Raw genomic sequence first — 12,901 nt, 5'->3', positions numbered from 1 at the left:
GAGGGTCCGGTGGGTGTCTGCACTTTTGTGCTGGGCACCCCAGGGAGGCCCGGGGGCTGGCTGGACAACGTGGTCTGCTGGGCTGGGGGGTTGGAGGAGCAACTGATGCCCTTTGCACTTTGGGTAGCAAGAGTCTGAGGTGTCTCTGAGCCCTGTGCCCTGTGGGGGGGGGGCGGGGGGGAGGAGGAGGAGGAGGAGGAGGAGGAGGTGGGAAGGGCCGGGGCCTGCAGTCCTGTTCCCGGGGTGGCACGGCAAGTGGCTTCTTCCACAGGCTGCTTGGCCTGGGCTCCCTGCACCTGGGCCTTTGGAGGACCGGCCCTGTGCTTGCCAACACTTCCTGCAGGGACCCAGAGCTGGGAGGTGGCATCTCTCAGCCCTGGGTCGGGCAGAGCCCCAGCGGGCCATGCCCACAACCTCTCTCAGCACCGGTCCCCCAGAAGGCTCCTTTGGGACCAGGATTCTCTTGCGGTGACTCTTTAAGGTCTGGCCCCTGGATGGAGGGGCACCAGGAGTAGAGGAGCAGGAAGGGGAAGGGGGTGGCCATGCGAGGGGACACTTTGAGGCCAAGTCCCAGCTTCAGCCTGATCCTCCTGGGAACCCCGCTCTGAGACAAGGAGCCGGGCTTCCCATTCCCACAGCAGCCAGTCGTGGGCTGAGGACACCTGGGGCGTTGGGAACTCCCTGGCTTCTCCTTGGTTTAACATCTGGAGCTGCTTGTGAATCGCGCCGCCACACACACCCGAGCGCAGGTGTCTTCCGCACAGACTGCGGGCCTCGCTCTTCTGAATGCCGCTAGCTCGCCACCCACCCACGGGTGAACCCGGTCAGGGTGCTTTCTCTAAGGGGCAGACTCTTTTCCGGGCGGGCTACCGGTGTCTCTGTTTGCTCGTTTCTTTCTTCCATTTCGGGAAAGTCTTCCTTGCTGGGTGTGGAAATCTCCTATGCCTTCCCTCGCCTATTCTGTCAGCTTTAAAATTCTCTTTCAGTTGCCACCCTCACAGATGGATTAGGAAACTCTTTCCGGTGCACTCATTAGTGAAATGACCTCCAGGAAGCTGGAATCCAATATCTAATGGCCGATTTTTAGCGAGTCCACACGCCAGGGTGGTCGGGGTCCAATGCAGCCCCGGCCAGGCCCAGGCCCCTTGGACTGGGCCACAGGAGGACACGGAGGAGGGTCCCGGCCCCCACGAAGCGGTGCCGGCAGTTCTCCACGGGCTTGGGCGTTTTCCAGAGGTAGGAGATGGAGGGGACTGATTTCTTCAGCGCCCCCCAAACCAGGCCACCCCACCCCACCCATGGGACACATCCCCAGAGAGAGACGCCCCATACACTGGCTGTGCCCCAGCCCTGGCCCGGGGGAATAGGCGGCAGCCCACCCACAGGGCGAGGGGGGGGCGCAGCTGAAAGGGGTTGTGGGGGAGGGCGGCCCCTGGCTGGGGTCAAAGGGCGAGCGTCCCGCGCGTGCGCAGTCAGCGGCAGGCAGCGACGCGCTGGGGGTGGGCAGCGGGTAGGTGAAGGAGGCCGGGCGAGGAGACGAGGGGGGCTGGGAGGGCTCCACCTTGGCGAGTCCAGCCGTGGAGGCGCATCTTGTGTGAGTGTGAGTGAGTGTGAGTGTGTGTGTGTGTGTATAGAGAGACAGCCCCCCGCCCCGCCCCGCCCCGCCCATCACCCCCGTCCCTGGGAGCCCGCGGGACCCGGCCGGCGAACTCAACCGGCCCGGCCCGGCGCGGGGCCTGGGGCGGGAGGCGGCGGCGGGGAAGCCCAGAGAGGCTCGGCTTCTTGAGCGGGGCAGGGGCGCCCTCCGCCGCCGCCGTCTAGGGCCACACCACCCTGAACGCCCCCGATCTCGTCTGGTCTCGGAAGCTAAGCGGGGTCGGGCCTGGTTAGTACTTGGATGGGAGACCGCCTGGGAATACCGGGTGCCACAGGCTGCTGCTTTTTTTTTTTTTTTTTTTTTTTTGCCTCTTGTTCTGTCCCCTTTCTGGGAGCGCGGCGGCGGCCCGGGGTGGGGGTCACCCCCACCCTCAGCGCCCGCCCGCGGTGCCTGGCGCCCCAGCCCGCACCGTGGGGCCTCCTCTTGTCCCAAGCCGCGACACCGCCGCCACGCGGCAGCATGCGTGGCATCTGGACTGTCAGGTCTCAGACCAAAGGTCTGCTCTGTGGGAACCGACACGCTGGAGGAAACCTTGAGAGTCTGAGAGGGGAGGGAGTTCCAGAAGAAGGCCAGGATGTCATTTTGAGGGAGTATGTGACCAGAACTCGTCCCGTTGCTTTTGGGGTTCTATGGGCTACACGCAGGAATCTTTGGTGGTGGCACCTGATGTTGGGGGATCCGGAGTCACACCCAGACCTGCTCCACAGGCCTCCTTTTACTTTTCTCTTCGGATTCATGATTTTTAAAAAGTGTCTCTTACCTCTATGATTGCATTTTCTTTTCTCTCTCTTTTCAAGCAGATGATGGGAGTACAAGTATTCAGGTGACATGTGTTGCCCGTGCCCCCCTCCCCCCTGTGTTCTTTTTTTTTTTTTTTTTTTTTTTTTTTGAGACAGAGTCTCGTTTTGCTGCCCAGGCTAGAGTGAGTGCCATGGCGTCAGCCTAGCTCACGGCAACCTCAATCTCCGGGCTCAAGCAATCCTGCTGCCTCAGCCTCCCGAGTAGTTGGGACTACAGGCATGCACCACCACGCCCGGCTGTGTTTTTCTATATATATTAGTTGGCCAATTAATTTCTTTCTATTTTTAGTAGAGACGGGGGTCTCGCTCTTGCTCAGGCTGGTTTCGAACTCCTGACCTGGAGCAATCCGCCCGCCTCGGCCTCCCAGAGAGCTAGGATTACAGGCGTGAGCCACCGCGCCCGGCCCCCCCTGTGTTCTTATTCATATACCTCTCATGTTGTTGCAGCGTATTGTGGGGGTACCAATGTTAAGGTCGGGTGCCTTGCCCTCTCCAAGCCTCCCCCCTCGGGTCAGAGCTTCAAGTGCGCCCATCCCCCAGTCGGTGCGCACCCACCCCATGCCTAATGGATGTGTATGCCCCTCCCCTCCCCCCACCCGCCCGACACCCACCCGATGAAGGTGATTCCTCTCTGTCCACTTAGGCGTCCATCCGTTCGTACCAATTTGCTGGTGAGCGCGCTCACGTGGTGCTCGTGTGTCCATTCTTGGGATACCTGGCTTACTGGAACGGGTTCCAGCTCTGGCCAGGAGAACACGAGAGGCGCCCTCTCACCGCTGCTCCTCACAGCCGAATGGCACTCCGTGGTGTCCACGCGCCACATTTTATTAATGCACTCCTGGATGGATGGGCACTCGGGTCGCTTCCACGTCTTTGCGATTGTGAATTGTGCCCTAACTGTCACCCTAACCCTTACCCAGCCCGTCTCCTCTGCCCCTGCCTGACGCGCTCCTCCCCGGCCAGGCCCGTCACTGTCCTGGGCCCCCGCCTGACCGGCTCCTCCCCGCCCGGCCTGTCACCGTCCTCTGCCCCTGCCTGACATGCTCCTTCCCGCCCGGCCTCTCACCGTCCTCGGCCCCTGCCTGACCGGCTCCTCCGTCGCCTGGGCCTTCCAAGGGCTTGGTGTGGACGCTGCTTCCAGGAAGCCCTCCAGAAACCCGGCAGCAGGGTGGCCGCAGCAGTCTCCAGCAGCCGTCCCTAAGTCGCGTGAGTGCGGGGGACGTGCCCCCGCTGTGCCGCGGGGGCCCAGCCTGGTGTCTTCCCTGAGGCCCTGCGGCTGCCGGCTGGGCTGCCGCTCCCCGCAAGGGGAGAGCCGCGGAGGTGGGGACCGCCTCCTGATGGGGACGTACACGCAGCTCTCCAAGTCGGATTCCGGGGCTCTCTGTCCTGCCCGAAGGCCCAGCCGGCCTGCTGGTCCTTAGAGTGGCAAAAACCTCCGAAAACTGAGACTGAGGGTCCGGTGGGTGTCTGCACTTTTGTGCTGGGCACCCCAGGGAGGCCCGGGGGCTGGCTGGACAACGTGGTCTGCTGGGCTGGGGGGTTGGAGGAGCAACTGATGCCCTTTGCACTTTGGGTAGCAAGAGTCTGAGGTGTCTCTGAGCCCTGTGCCCTGTGGGGGGGGGGCGGGGGGGAGGAGGAGGAGGAGGAGGAGGAGGAGGTGGGAAGGGCCGGGGCCTGCAGTCCTGTTCCCGGGGTGGCACGGCAAGTGGCTTCTTCCACAGGCTGCTTGGCCTGGGCTCCCTGCACCTGGGCCTTTGGAGGACCGGCCCTGTGCTTGCCAACACTTCCTGCAGGGACCCAGAGCTGGGAGGTGGCATCTCTCAGCCCTGGGTCGGGCAGAGCCCCAGCGGGCCATGCCCACAACCTCTCTCAGCACCGGTCCCCCAGAAGGCTCCTTTGGGACCAGGATTCTCTTGCGGTGACTCTTTAAGGTCTGGCCCCTGGATGGAGGGGCACCAGGAGTAGAGGAGCAGGAAGGGGAAGGGGGTGGCCATGCGAGGGGACACTTTGAGGCCAAGTCCCAGCTTCAGCCTGATCCTCCTGGGAACCCCGCTCTGAGACAAGGAGCCGGGCTTCCCATTCCCACAGCAGCCAGTCGTGGGCTGAGGACACCTGGGGCGTTGGGAACTCCCTGGCTTCTCCTTGGTTTAACATCTGGAGCTGCTTGTGAATCGCGCCGCCACACACACCCGAGCGCAGGTGTCTTCCGCACAGACTGCGGGCCTCGCTCTTCTGAATGCCGCTAGCTCGCCACCCACCCACGGGTGAACCCGGTCAGGGTGCTTTCTCTAAGGGGCAGACTCTTTTCCGGGCGGGCTACCGGTGTCTCTGTTTGCTCGTTTCTTTCTTCCATTTCGGGAAAGTCTTCCTTGCTGGGTGTGGAAATCTCCTATGCCTTCCCTCGCCTATTCTGTCAGCTTTAAAATTCTCTTTCAGTTGCCACCCTCACAGATGGATTAGGAAACTCTTTCCGGTGCACTCATTAGTGAAATGACCTCCAGGAAGCTGGAATCCAATATCTAATGGCCGATTTTTAGCGAGTCCACACGCCAGGGTGGTCGGGGTCCAATGCAGCCCCGGCCAGGCCCAGGCCCCTTGGACTGGGCCACAGGAGGACACGGAGGAGGGTCCCGGCCCCCACGAAGCGGTGCCGGCAGTTCTCCACGGGCTTGGGCGTTTTCCAGAGGTAGGAGATGGAGGGGACTGATTTCTTCAGCGCCCCCCAAACCAGGCCACCCCACCCCACCCATGGGACACATCCCCAGAGAGAGACGCCCCATACACTGGCTGTGCCCCAGCCCTGGCCCGGGGGAATAGGCGGCAGCCCACCCACAGGGCGAGGGGGGGGGCGCAGCTGAAAGGGGTTGTGGGGGAGGGCGGCCCCTGGCTGGGGTCAAAGGACGAGCGTCCCGCGCGTGCGCAGTCAGCGGCAGGCAGCGACGCGCTGGGGGTGGGCAGCGGGTAGGTGAAGGAGGCCGGGCGAGGAGACGAGGGGGGCTGGGAGGGCTCCACCTTGGCGAGTCCAGCCGTGGAGGCGCATCTTGTGTGAGTGTGAGTGAGTGTGAGTGTGTGTGTGTGTGTATAGAGAGACAGCCCCCCGCCCCGCCCCGCCCCGCCCCGCCCCGCCCATCACCCCCGTCCCTGGGAGCCCGCGGGACCCGGCCGGCGAACTCAACCGGCCCGGCCCGGCGCGGGGCCTGGGGCGGGAGGCGGCGGCGGGGAAGCCCAGAGAGGCTCGGCTTCTTGAGCGGGGCAGGGGCGCCCTCCGCCACCGCCGTCTAGGGCCACACCACCCTGAACGCCCCCGATCTCGTCTGGTCTCGGAAGCTAAGCGGGGTCGGGCCTGGTTAGTACTTGGATGGGAGACCGCCTGGGAGTACCGGGTGCCACAGGCTGCTGCTTTTTTTTTTTTTTTTTTTTTTTGCCTCTTGTTCTGTCCCCTTTCTGGGAGCGCGGCGGCGGCCCGGGGTGGGGGTCACCCCCACCCTCAGCGCCCGCCCGCGGTGCCTGGCGCCCCAGCCCGCACCGTGGGGCCTCCTCTTGTCCCAAGCCGCGACACCGCCGCCACGCGGCAGCATGCGTGGCATCTGGACTGTCAGGTCTCAGACCAAAGGTCTGCTCTGTGGGAACCGACACGCTGGAGGAAACCTTGAGAGTCTGAGAGGGGAGGGAGTTCCAGAAGAAGGCCAGGATGTCATTTTGAGGGAGTATGTGACCAGAACTCGTCCCGTTGCTTTTGGGGTTCTATGGGCTACACGCAGGAATCTTTGGTGGTGGCACCTGATGTTGGGGGATCCGGAGTCACACCCAGACCTGCTCCACAGGCCTCCTTTTACTTTTCTCTTCGGATTCATGATTTTTAAAAAGTGTCTCTTACCTCTATGATTGCATTTTCTTTTCTCTCTCTTTTCAAGCAGATGATGGGAGTACAAGTATTCAGGTGACATGTGTTGCCCGTGCCCCCCTCCCCCCTGTGTTCTTTTTTTTTTTTTTTTTTTTTTTTTGAGACAGAGTCTCGTTTTGCTGCCCAGGCTAGAGTGAGTGCCATGGCGTCAGCCTAGCTCACGGCAACCTCAATCTCCGGGCTCAAGCAATCCTGCTGCCTCAGCCTCCCGAGTAGTTGGGACTACAGGCATGCACCACCACGCCCGGCTGTGTTTTTCTATATATATTAGTTGGCCAATTAATTTCTTTCTATTTTTAGTAGAGACGGGGGTCTCGCTCTTGCTCAGGCTGGTTTCGAACTCCTGACCTGGAGCAATCCGCCCGCCTCGGCCTCCCAGAGAGCTAGGATTACAGGCGTGAGCCACCGCGCCCGGCCCCCCCTGTGTTCTTATTCATATACCTCTCATGTTGTTGCAGCGTATTGTGGGGGTACCAATGTTAAGGTCGGGTGCCTTGCCCTCTCCAAGCCTCCCCCCTCGGGTCAGAGCTTCAAGTGCGCCCATCCCCCAGTCGGTGCGCACCCACCCCATGCCTAATGGATGTGTATGCCCCTCCCCTCCCCCCACCCGCCCGACACCCACCCGATGAAGGTGATTCCTCTCTGTCCACTTAGGCGTCCATCCGTTCGTACCAATTTGCTGGTGAGCGCGCTCACGTGGTGCTCGTGTGTCCATTCTTGGGATACCTGGCTTACTGGAACGGGTTCCAGCTCTGGCCAGGAGAACACGAGAGGCGCCCTCTCACCGCTGCTCCTCACAGCCGAATGGCACTCCGTGGTGTCCACGCGCCACATTTTATTAATGCACTCCTGGATGGATGGGCACTCGGGTCGCTTCCACGTCTTTGCGATTGTGAATTGTGCCCTAACTGTCACCCTAACCCTTACCCAGCCCGTCTCCTCTGCCCCTGCCTGACGCGCTCCTCCCCGGCCAGGCCCGTCACTGTCCTGGGCCCCCGCCTGACCGGCTCCTCCCCGCCCGGCCTGTCACCGTCCTCTGCCCCTGCCTGACATGCTCCTTCCCGCCCGGCCTCTCACCGTCCTCGGCCCCTGCCTGACCGGCTCCTCCGTCGCCTGGGCCTTCCAAGGGCTTGGTGTGGACGCTGCTTCCAGGAAGCCCTCCAGAAACCCGGCAGCAGGGTGGCCGCAGCAGTCTCCAGCAGCCGTCCCTAAGTCGCGTGAGTGCGGGGGACGTGCCCCCGCTGTGCCGCGGGGGCCCAGCCTGGTGTCTTCCCTGAGGCCCTGCGGCTGCCGGCTGGGCTGCCGCTCCCCGCAAGGGGAGAGCCGCGGAGGTGGGGACCGCCTCCTGATGGGGACGTACACGCAGCTCTCCAAGTCGGATTCCGGGGCTCTCTGTCCTGCCCGAAGGCCCAGCTGGCCTGCTGGTCCTTAGAGTGGCAAAAACCTCCGAAAACTGAGACTGAGGGTCCGGTGGGTGTCTGCACTTTTGTGCTGGGCACCCCAGGGAGGCCCGGGGGCTGGCTGGACAACGTGGTCTGCTGGGCTGGGGGGTTGGAGGAGCAACTGATGCCCTTTGCACTTTGGGTAGCAAGAGTCTGAGGTGTCTCTGAGCCCTGTGCCCTGTGGGGGGGGGCGGGGGGGAGGAGGAGGAGGAGGAGGAGGAGGAGGAGGTGGGAAGGGCCGGGGCCTGCAGTCCTGTTCCCGGGGTGGCACGGCAAGTGGCTTCTTCCACAGGCTGCTTGGCCTGGGCTCCCTGCACCTGGGCCTTTGGAGGACCGGCCCTGTGCTTGCCAACACTTCCTGCAGGGACCCAGAGCTGGGAGGTGGCATCTCTCAGCCCTGGGTCGGGCAGAGCCCCAGCGGGCCATGCCCACAACCTCTCTCAGCACCGGTCCCCCAGAAGGCTCCTTTGGGACCAGGATTCTCTTGCGGTGACTCTTTAAGGTCTGGCCCCTGGATGGAGGGGCACCAGGAGTAGAGGAGCAGGAAGGGGAAGGGGGTGGCCATGCGAGGGGACACTTTGAGGCCAAGTCCCAGCTTCAGCCTGATCCTCCTGGGAACCCCGCTCTGAGACAAGGAGCCGGGCTTCCCATTCCCACAGCAGCCAGTCGTGGGCTGAGGACACCTGGGGCGTTGGGAACTCCCTGGCTTCTCCTTGGTTTAACATCTGGAGCTGCTTGTGAATCGCGCCGCCACACACACCCGAGCGCAGGTGTCTTCCGCACAGACTGCGGGCCTCGCTCTTCTGAATGCCGCTAGCTCGCCACCCACCCACGGGTGAACCCGGTCAGGGTGCTTTCTCTAAGGGGCAGACTCTTTTCCGGGCGGGCTACCGGTGTCTCTGTTTGCTCGTTTCTTTCTTCCATTTCGGGAAAGTCTTCCTTGCTGGGTGTGGAAATCTCCTATGCCTTCCCTCGCCTATTCTGTCAGCTTTAAAATTCTCTTTCAGTTGCCACCCTCACAGATGGATTAGGAAACTCTTTCCGGTGCACTCATTAGTGAAATGACCTCCAGGAAGCTGGAATCCAATATCTAATGGCCGATTTTTAGCGAGTCCACACGCCAGGGTGGTCGGGGTCCAATGCAGCCCCGGCCAGGCCCAGGCCCCTTGGACTGGGCCACAGGAGGACACGGAGGAGGGTCCCGGCCCCCACGAAGCGGTGCCGGCAGTTCTCCACGGGCTTGGGCGTTTTCCAGAGGTAGGAGATGGAGGGGACTGATTTCTTCAGCGCCCCCCAAACCAGGCCACCCCACCCCACCCATGGGACACATCCCCAGAGAGAGACGCCCCATACACTGGCTGTGCCCCAGCCCTGGCCCGGGGGAATAGGCGGCAGCCCACCCACAGGGCGAGGGGGGGGGCGCAGCTGAAAGGGGTTGTGGGGGAGGGCGGCCCCTGGCTGGGGTCAAAGGGCGAGCGTCCCGCGCGTGCGCAGTCAGCGGCAGGCAGCGACGCGCTGGGGGTGGGCAGCGGGTAGGTGAAGGAGGCCGGGCGAGGAGACGAGGGGGGCTGGGAGGGCTCCACCTTGGCGAGTCCAGCCGTGGAGGCGCATCTTGTGTGAGTGTGAGTGAGTGTGAGTGTGTGTGTGTGTGTATAGAGAGACAGCCCCCCGCCCCGCCCCGCCCCGCCCCGCCCCGCCCATCACCCCCGTCCCTGGGAGCCCGCGGGACCTGGCCGGCGAACTCAACCGGCCCGGCCCGGCGCGGGGCCTGGGGCGGGAGGCGGCGGCGGGGAAGCCCAGAGAGGCTCGGCTTCTTGAGCGGGGCAGGGGCGCCCTCCGCCACCGCCGTCTAGGTCCACACCACCCTGAACGCCCCCGATCTCGTCTGGTCTCGGAAGCTAAGCGGGGTCGGGCCTGGTTAGTACTTGGATGGGAGACCGCCTGGGAGTACCGGGTGCCACAGGCTGCTGCTTTTTTTTTTTTTTTTTTTTTTTGCCTCTTGTTCTGTCCCCTTTCTGGGAGCGCGGCGGCGGCCCGGGGTGGGGGTCACCCCCACCCTCAGCGCCCGCCCGCGGTGCCTGGCGCCCCAGCCCGCACCGTGGGGCCTCCTCTTGTCCCAAGCCGCGACACCGCCGCCACGCGGCAGCATGCGTGGCATCTGGACTGTCAGGTCTCAGACCAAAGGTCTGCTCTGTGGGAACCGACACGCTGGAGGAAACCTTGAGAGTCTGAGAGGGGAGGGAGTTCCAGAAGAAGGCCAGGATGTCATTTTGAGGGAGTATGTGACCAGAACTCGTCCCGTTGCTTTTGGGGTTCTATGGGCTACACGCAGGAATCTTTGGTGGTGGCACCTGATGTTGGGGGATCCGGAGTCACACCCAGACCTGCTCCACAGGCCTCCTTTTACTTTTCTCTTCGGATTCATGATTTTTAAAAAGTGTCTCTTACCTCTATGATTGCATTTTCTTTTCTCTCTCTTTTCAAGCAGATGATGGGAGTACAAGTATTCAGGTGACATGTGTTGCCCGTGCCCCCCTCCCCCCTGTGTTCTTTTTTTTTTTTTTTTTTTTTTTTTTGAGACAGAGTCTCGTTTTGCTGCCCAGGCTAGAGTGAGTGCCATGGCGTCAGCCTAGCTCACGGCAACCTCAATCTCCGGGCTCAAGCAATCCTGCTGCCTCAGCCTCCCGAGTAGTTGGGACTACAGGCATGCACCACCACGCCCGGCTGTGTTTTTCTATATATATTAGTTGGCCAATTAATTTCTTTCTATTTTTAGTAGAGACGGGGGTCTCGCTCTTGCTCAGGCTGGTTTCGAACTCCTGACCTGGAGCAATCCGCCCGCCTCGGCCTCCCAGAGAGCTAGGATTACAGGCGTGAGCCACCGCGCCCGGCCCCCCCTGTGTTCTTATTCATATACCTCTCATGTTGTTGCAGCGTATTGTGGGGGTACCAATGTTAAGGTCGGGTGCCTTGCCCTCTCCAAGCCTCCCCCCTCGGGTCAGAGCTTCAAGTGCGCCCATCCCCCAGTCGGTGCGCACCCACCCCATGCCTAATGGATGTGTATGCCCCTCCCCTCCCCCCACCCGCCCGACACCCACCCGATGAAGGTGATTCCTCTCTGTCCACTTAGGCGTCCATCCGTTCGTACCAATTTGCTGGTGAGCGCGCTCACGTGGTGCTCGTGTGTCCATTCTTGGGATACCTGGCTTACTGGAACGGGTTCCAGCTCTGGCCAGGAGAACACGAGAGGCGCCCTCTCACCGCTGCTCCTCACAGCCGAATGGCACTCCGTGGTGTCCACGCGCCACATTTTATTAATGCACTCCTGGATGGATGGGCACTCGGGTCGCTTCCACGTCTTTGCGATTGTGAATTGTGCCCTAACTGTCACCCTAACCCTTACCCAGCCCGTCTCCTCTGCCCCTGCCTGACGCGCTCCTCCCCGGCCAGGCCCGTCACTGTCCTGGGCCCCCGCCTGACCGGCTCCTCCCCGCCCGGCCTGTCACCGTCCTCTGCCCCTGCCTGACATGCTCCTTCCCGCCCGGCCTCTCACCGTCCTCGGCCCCTGCCTGACCGGCTCCTCCGTCGCCTGGGCCTTCCAAGGGCTTGGTGTGGACGCTGCTTCCAGGAAGCCCTCCAGAAACCCGGCAGCAGGGTGGCCGCAGCAGTCTCCAGCAGCCGTCCCTAAGTCGCGTGAGTGCGGGGGACGTGCCCCCGCTGTGCCGCGGGGGCCCAGCCTGGTGTCTTCCCTGAGGCCCTGCGGCTGCCGGCTGGGCTGCCGCTCCCCGCAAGGGGAGAGCCGCGGAGGTGGGGACCGCCTCCTGATGGGGACGTACACGCAGCTCTCCAAGTCGGATTCCGGGGCTCTCTGTCCTGCCCGAAGGCCCAGCTGGCCTGCGGGTCCTTAGAGTGGCAAAAACCTCCGAAAACTGAGACTGAGGGTCCGGTGGGTGTCTGCACTTTTGTGCTGGGCACCCCAGGGAGGCCCGGGGGCTGGCTGGACAACGTGGTCTGCTGGGCTGGGGGGTTGGAGGAGCAACTGATGCCCTTTGCACTTTGGGTAGCAAGAGTCTGAGGTGTCTCTGAGCCCTGTGCCCTGTGGGGGGGGGCGGGGGGGAGGAGGAGGAGGAGGAGGAGGAGGAGGTGGGAAGGGCCGGGGCCTGCAGTCCTGTTCCCGGGGTGGCACGGCAAGTGGCTTCTTCCACAGGCTGCTTGGCCTGGGCTCCCTGCACCTGGGCCTTTGGAGGACCGGCCCTGTGCTTGCCAACACTTCCTGCAGGGACCCAGAGCTGGGAGGTGGCATCTCTCAGCCCTGGGTCGGGCAGAGCCCCAGCGGGCCATGCCCACAACCTCTCTCAGCACCGGTCCCCCAGAAGGCTCCTTTGGGACCAGGATTCTCTTGCGGTGACTCTTTAAGGTCTGGCCCCTGGATGGAGGGGCACCAGGAGTAGAGGAGCAGGAAGGGGAAGGGGGTGGCCATGCGAGGGGACACTTTGAGGCCAAGTCCCAGCTTCAGCCTGATCCTCCTGGGAACCCCGCTCTGAGACAAGGAGCCGGGCTTCCCATTCCCACAGCAGCCAGTCGTGGGCTGAGGACACCTGGGGCGTTGGGAACTCCCTGGCTTCTCCTTGGTTTAACATCTGGAGCTGCTTGTGAATCGCGCCGCCACACACACCCGAGCGCAGGTGTCTTCCGCACAGACTGCGGGCCTCGCTCTTCTGAATGCCGCTAGCTCGCCACCCACCCACGGGTGAACCCGGTCAGGGTGCTTTCTCTAAGGGGCAGACTCTTTTCCGGGCGGGCTACCGGTGTCTCTGTTTGCTCGTTTCTTTCTTCCATTTCGGGAAAGTCTTCCTTGCTGGGTGTGGAAATCTCCTATGCCTTCCCTCGCCTATTCTGTCAGCTTTAAAATTCTCTTTCAGTTGCCACCCTCACAGATGGATTAGGAAACTCTTTCCGGTGCACTCATTAGTGAAATGACCTCCAGGAAGCTGGAATCCAATATCTAATGGCCGATTTTTAGCGAGTCCACACGCCAGGGTGGTCGGGGTCCAATGCAGCCCCGGCCAGGCCCAGGCCCCTTGGACTGGGCCACAGG

The 12,901-nt window shown here is 62.8% G+C and overlaps 1 non-coding gene and 2 pseudogenes across 1 annotated transcript; all 3 read left to right on the top strand.

Moving 5' to 3' along the window:
• The first annotated feature begins 1,815 nt into the window (after positions 1 to 1,815).
• LOC142867837 (5S ribosomal RNA) lies at positions 1,816 to 1,934 on the top strand. Its single transcript, XR_012917169.1, has one exon. It is a non-coding gene; the product is annotated as a 5S ribosomal RNA (ribosomal RNA).
• Positions 1,935 to 5,733: 3,799 nt separating this feature from the next.
• On the top strand, positions 5,734 to 5,852 carry LOC142867795 (uncharacterized; annotated as a pseudogene).
• Positions 5,853 to 9,650: 3,798 nt separating this feature from the next.
• LOC142867811 (uncharacterized) lies at positions 9,651 to 9,769 on the top strand (annotated as a pseudogene).
• The last annotated feature ends 3,132 nt before the right edge of the window (positions 9,770 to 12,901 follow it).

This window comes from Microcebus murinus, unplaced genomic scaffold, assembly GCF_040939455.1.
Source record: "Microcebus murinus isolate Inina unplaced genomic scaffold, M.murinus_Inina_mat1.0 scaf020_hap2_Mmur4.0, whole genome shotgun sequence".
Taxonomy (NCBI): Eukaryota; Metazoa; Chordata; class Mammalia; order Primates; family Cheirogaleidae; genus Microcebus; species Microcebus murinus.
Note: the sequence above shows the minus strand (reverse complement) of the source record. Positions and strands in the feature narration are given on the sequence as shown.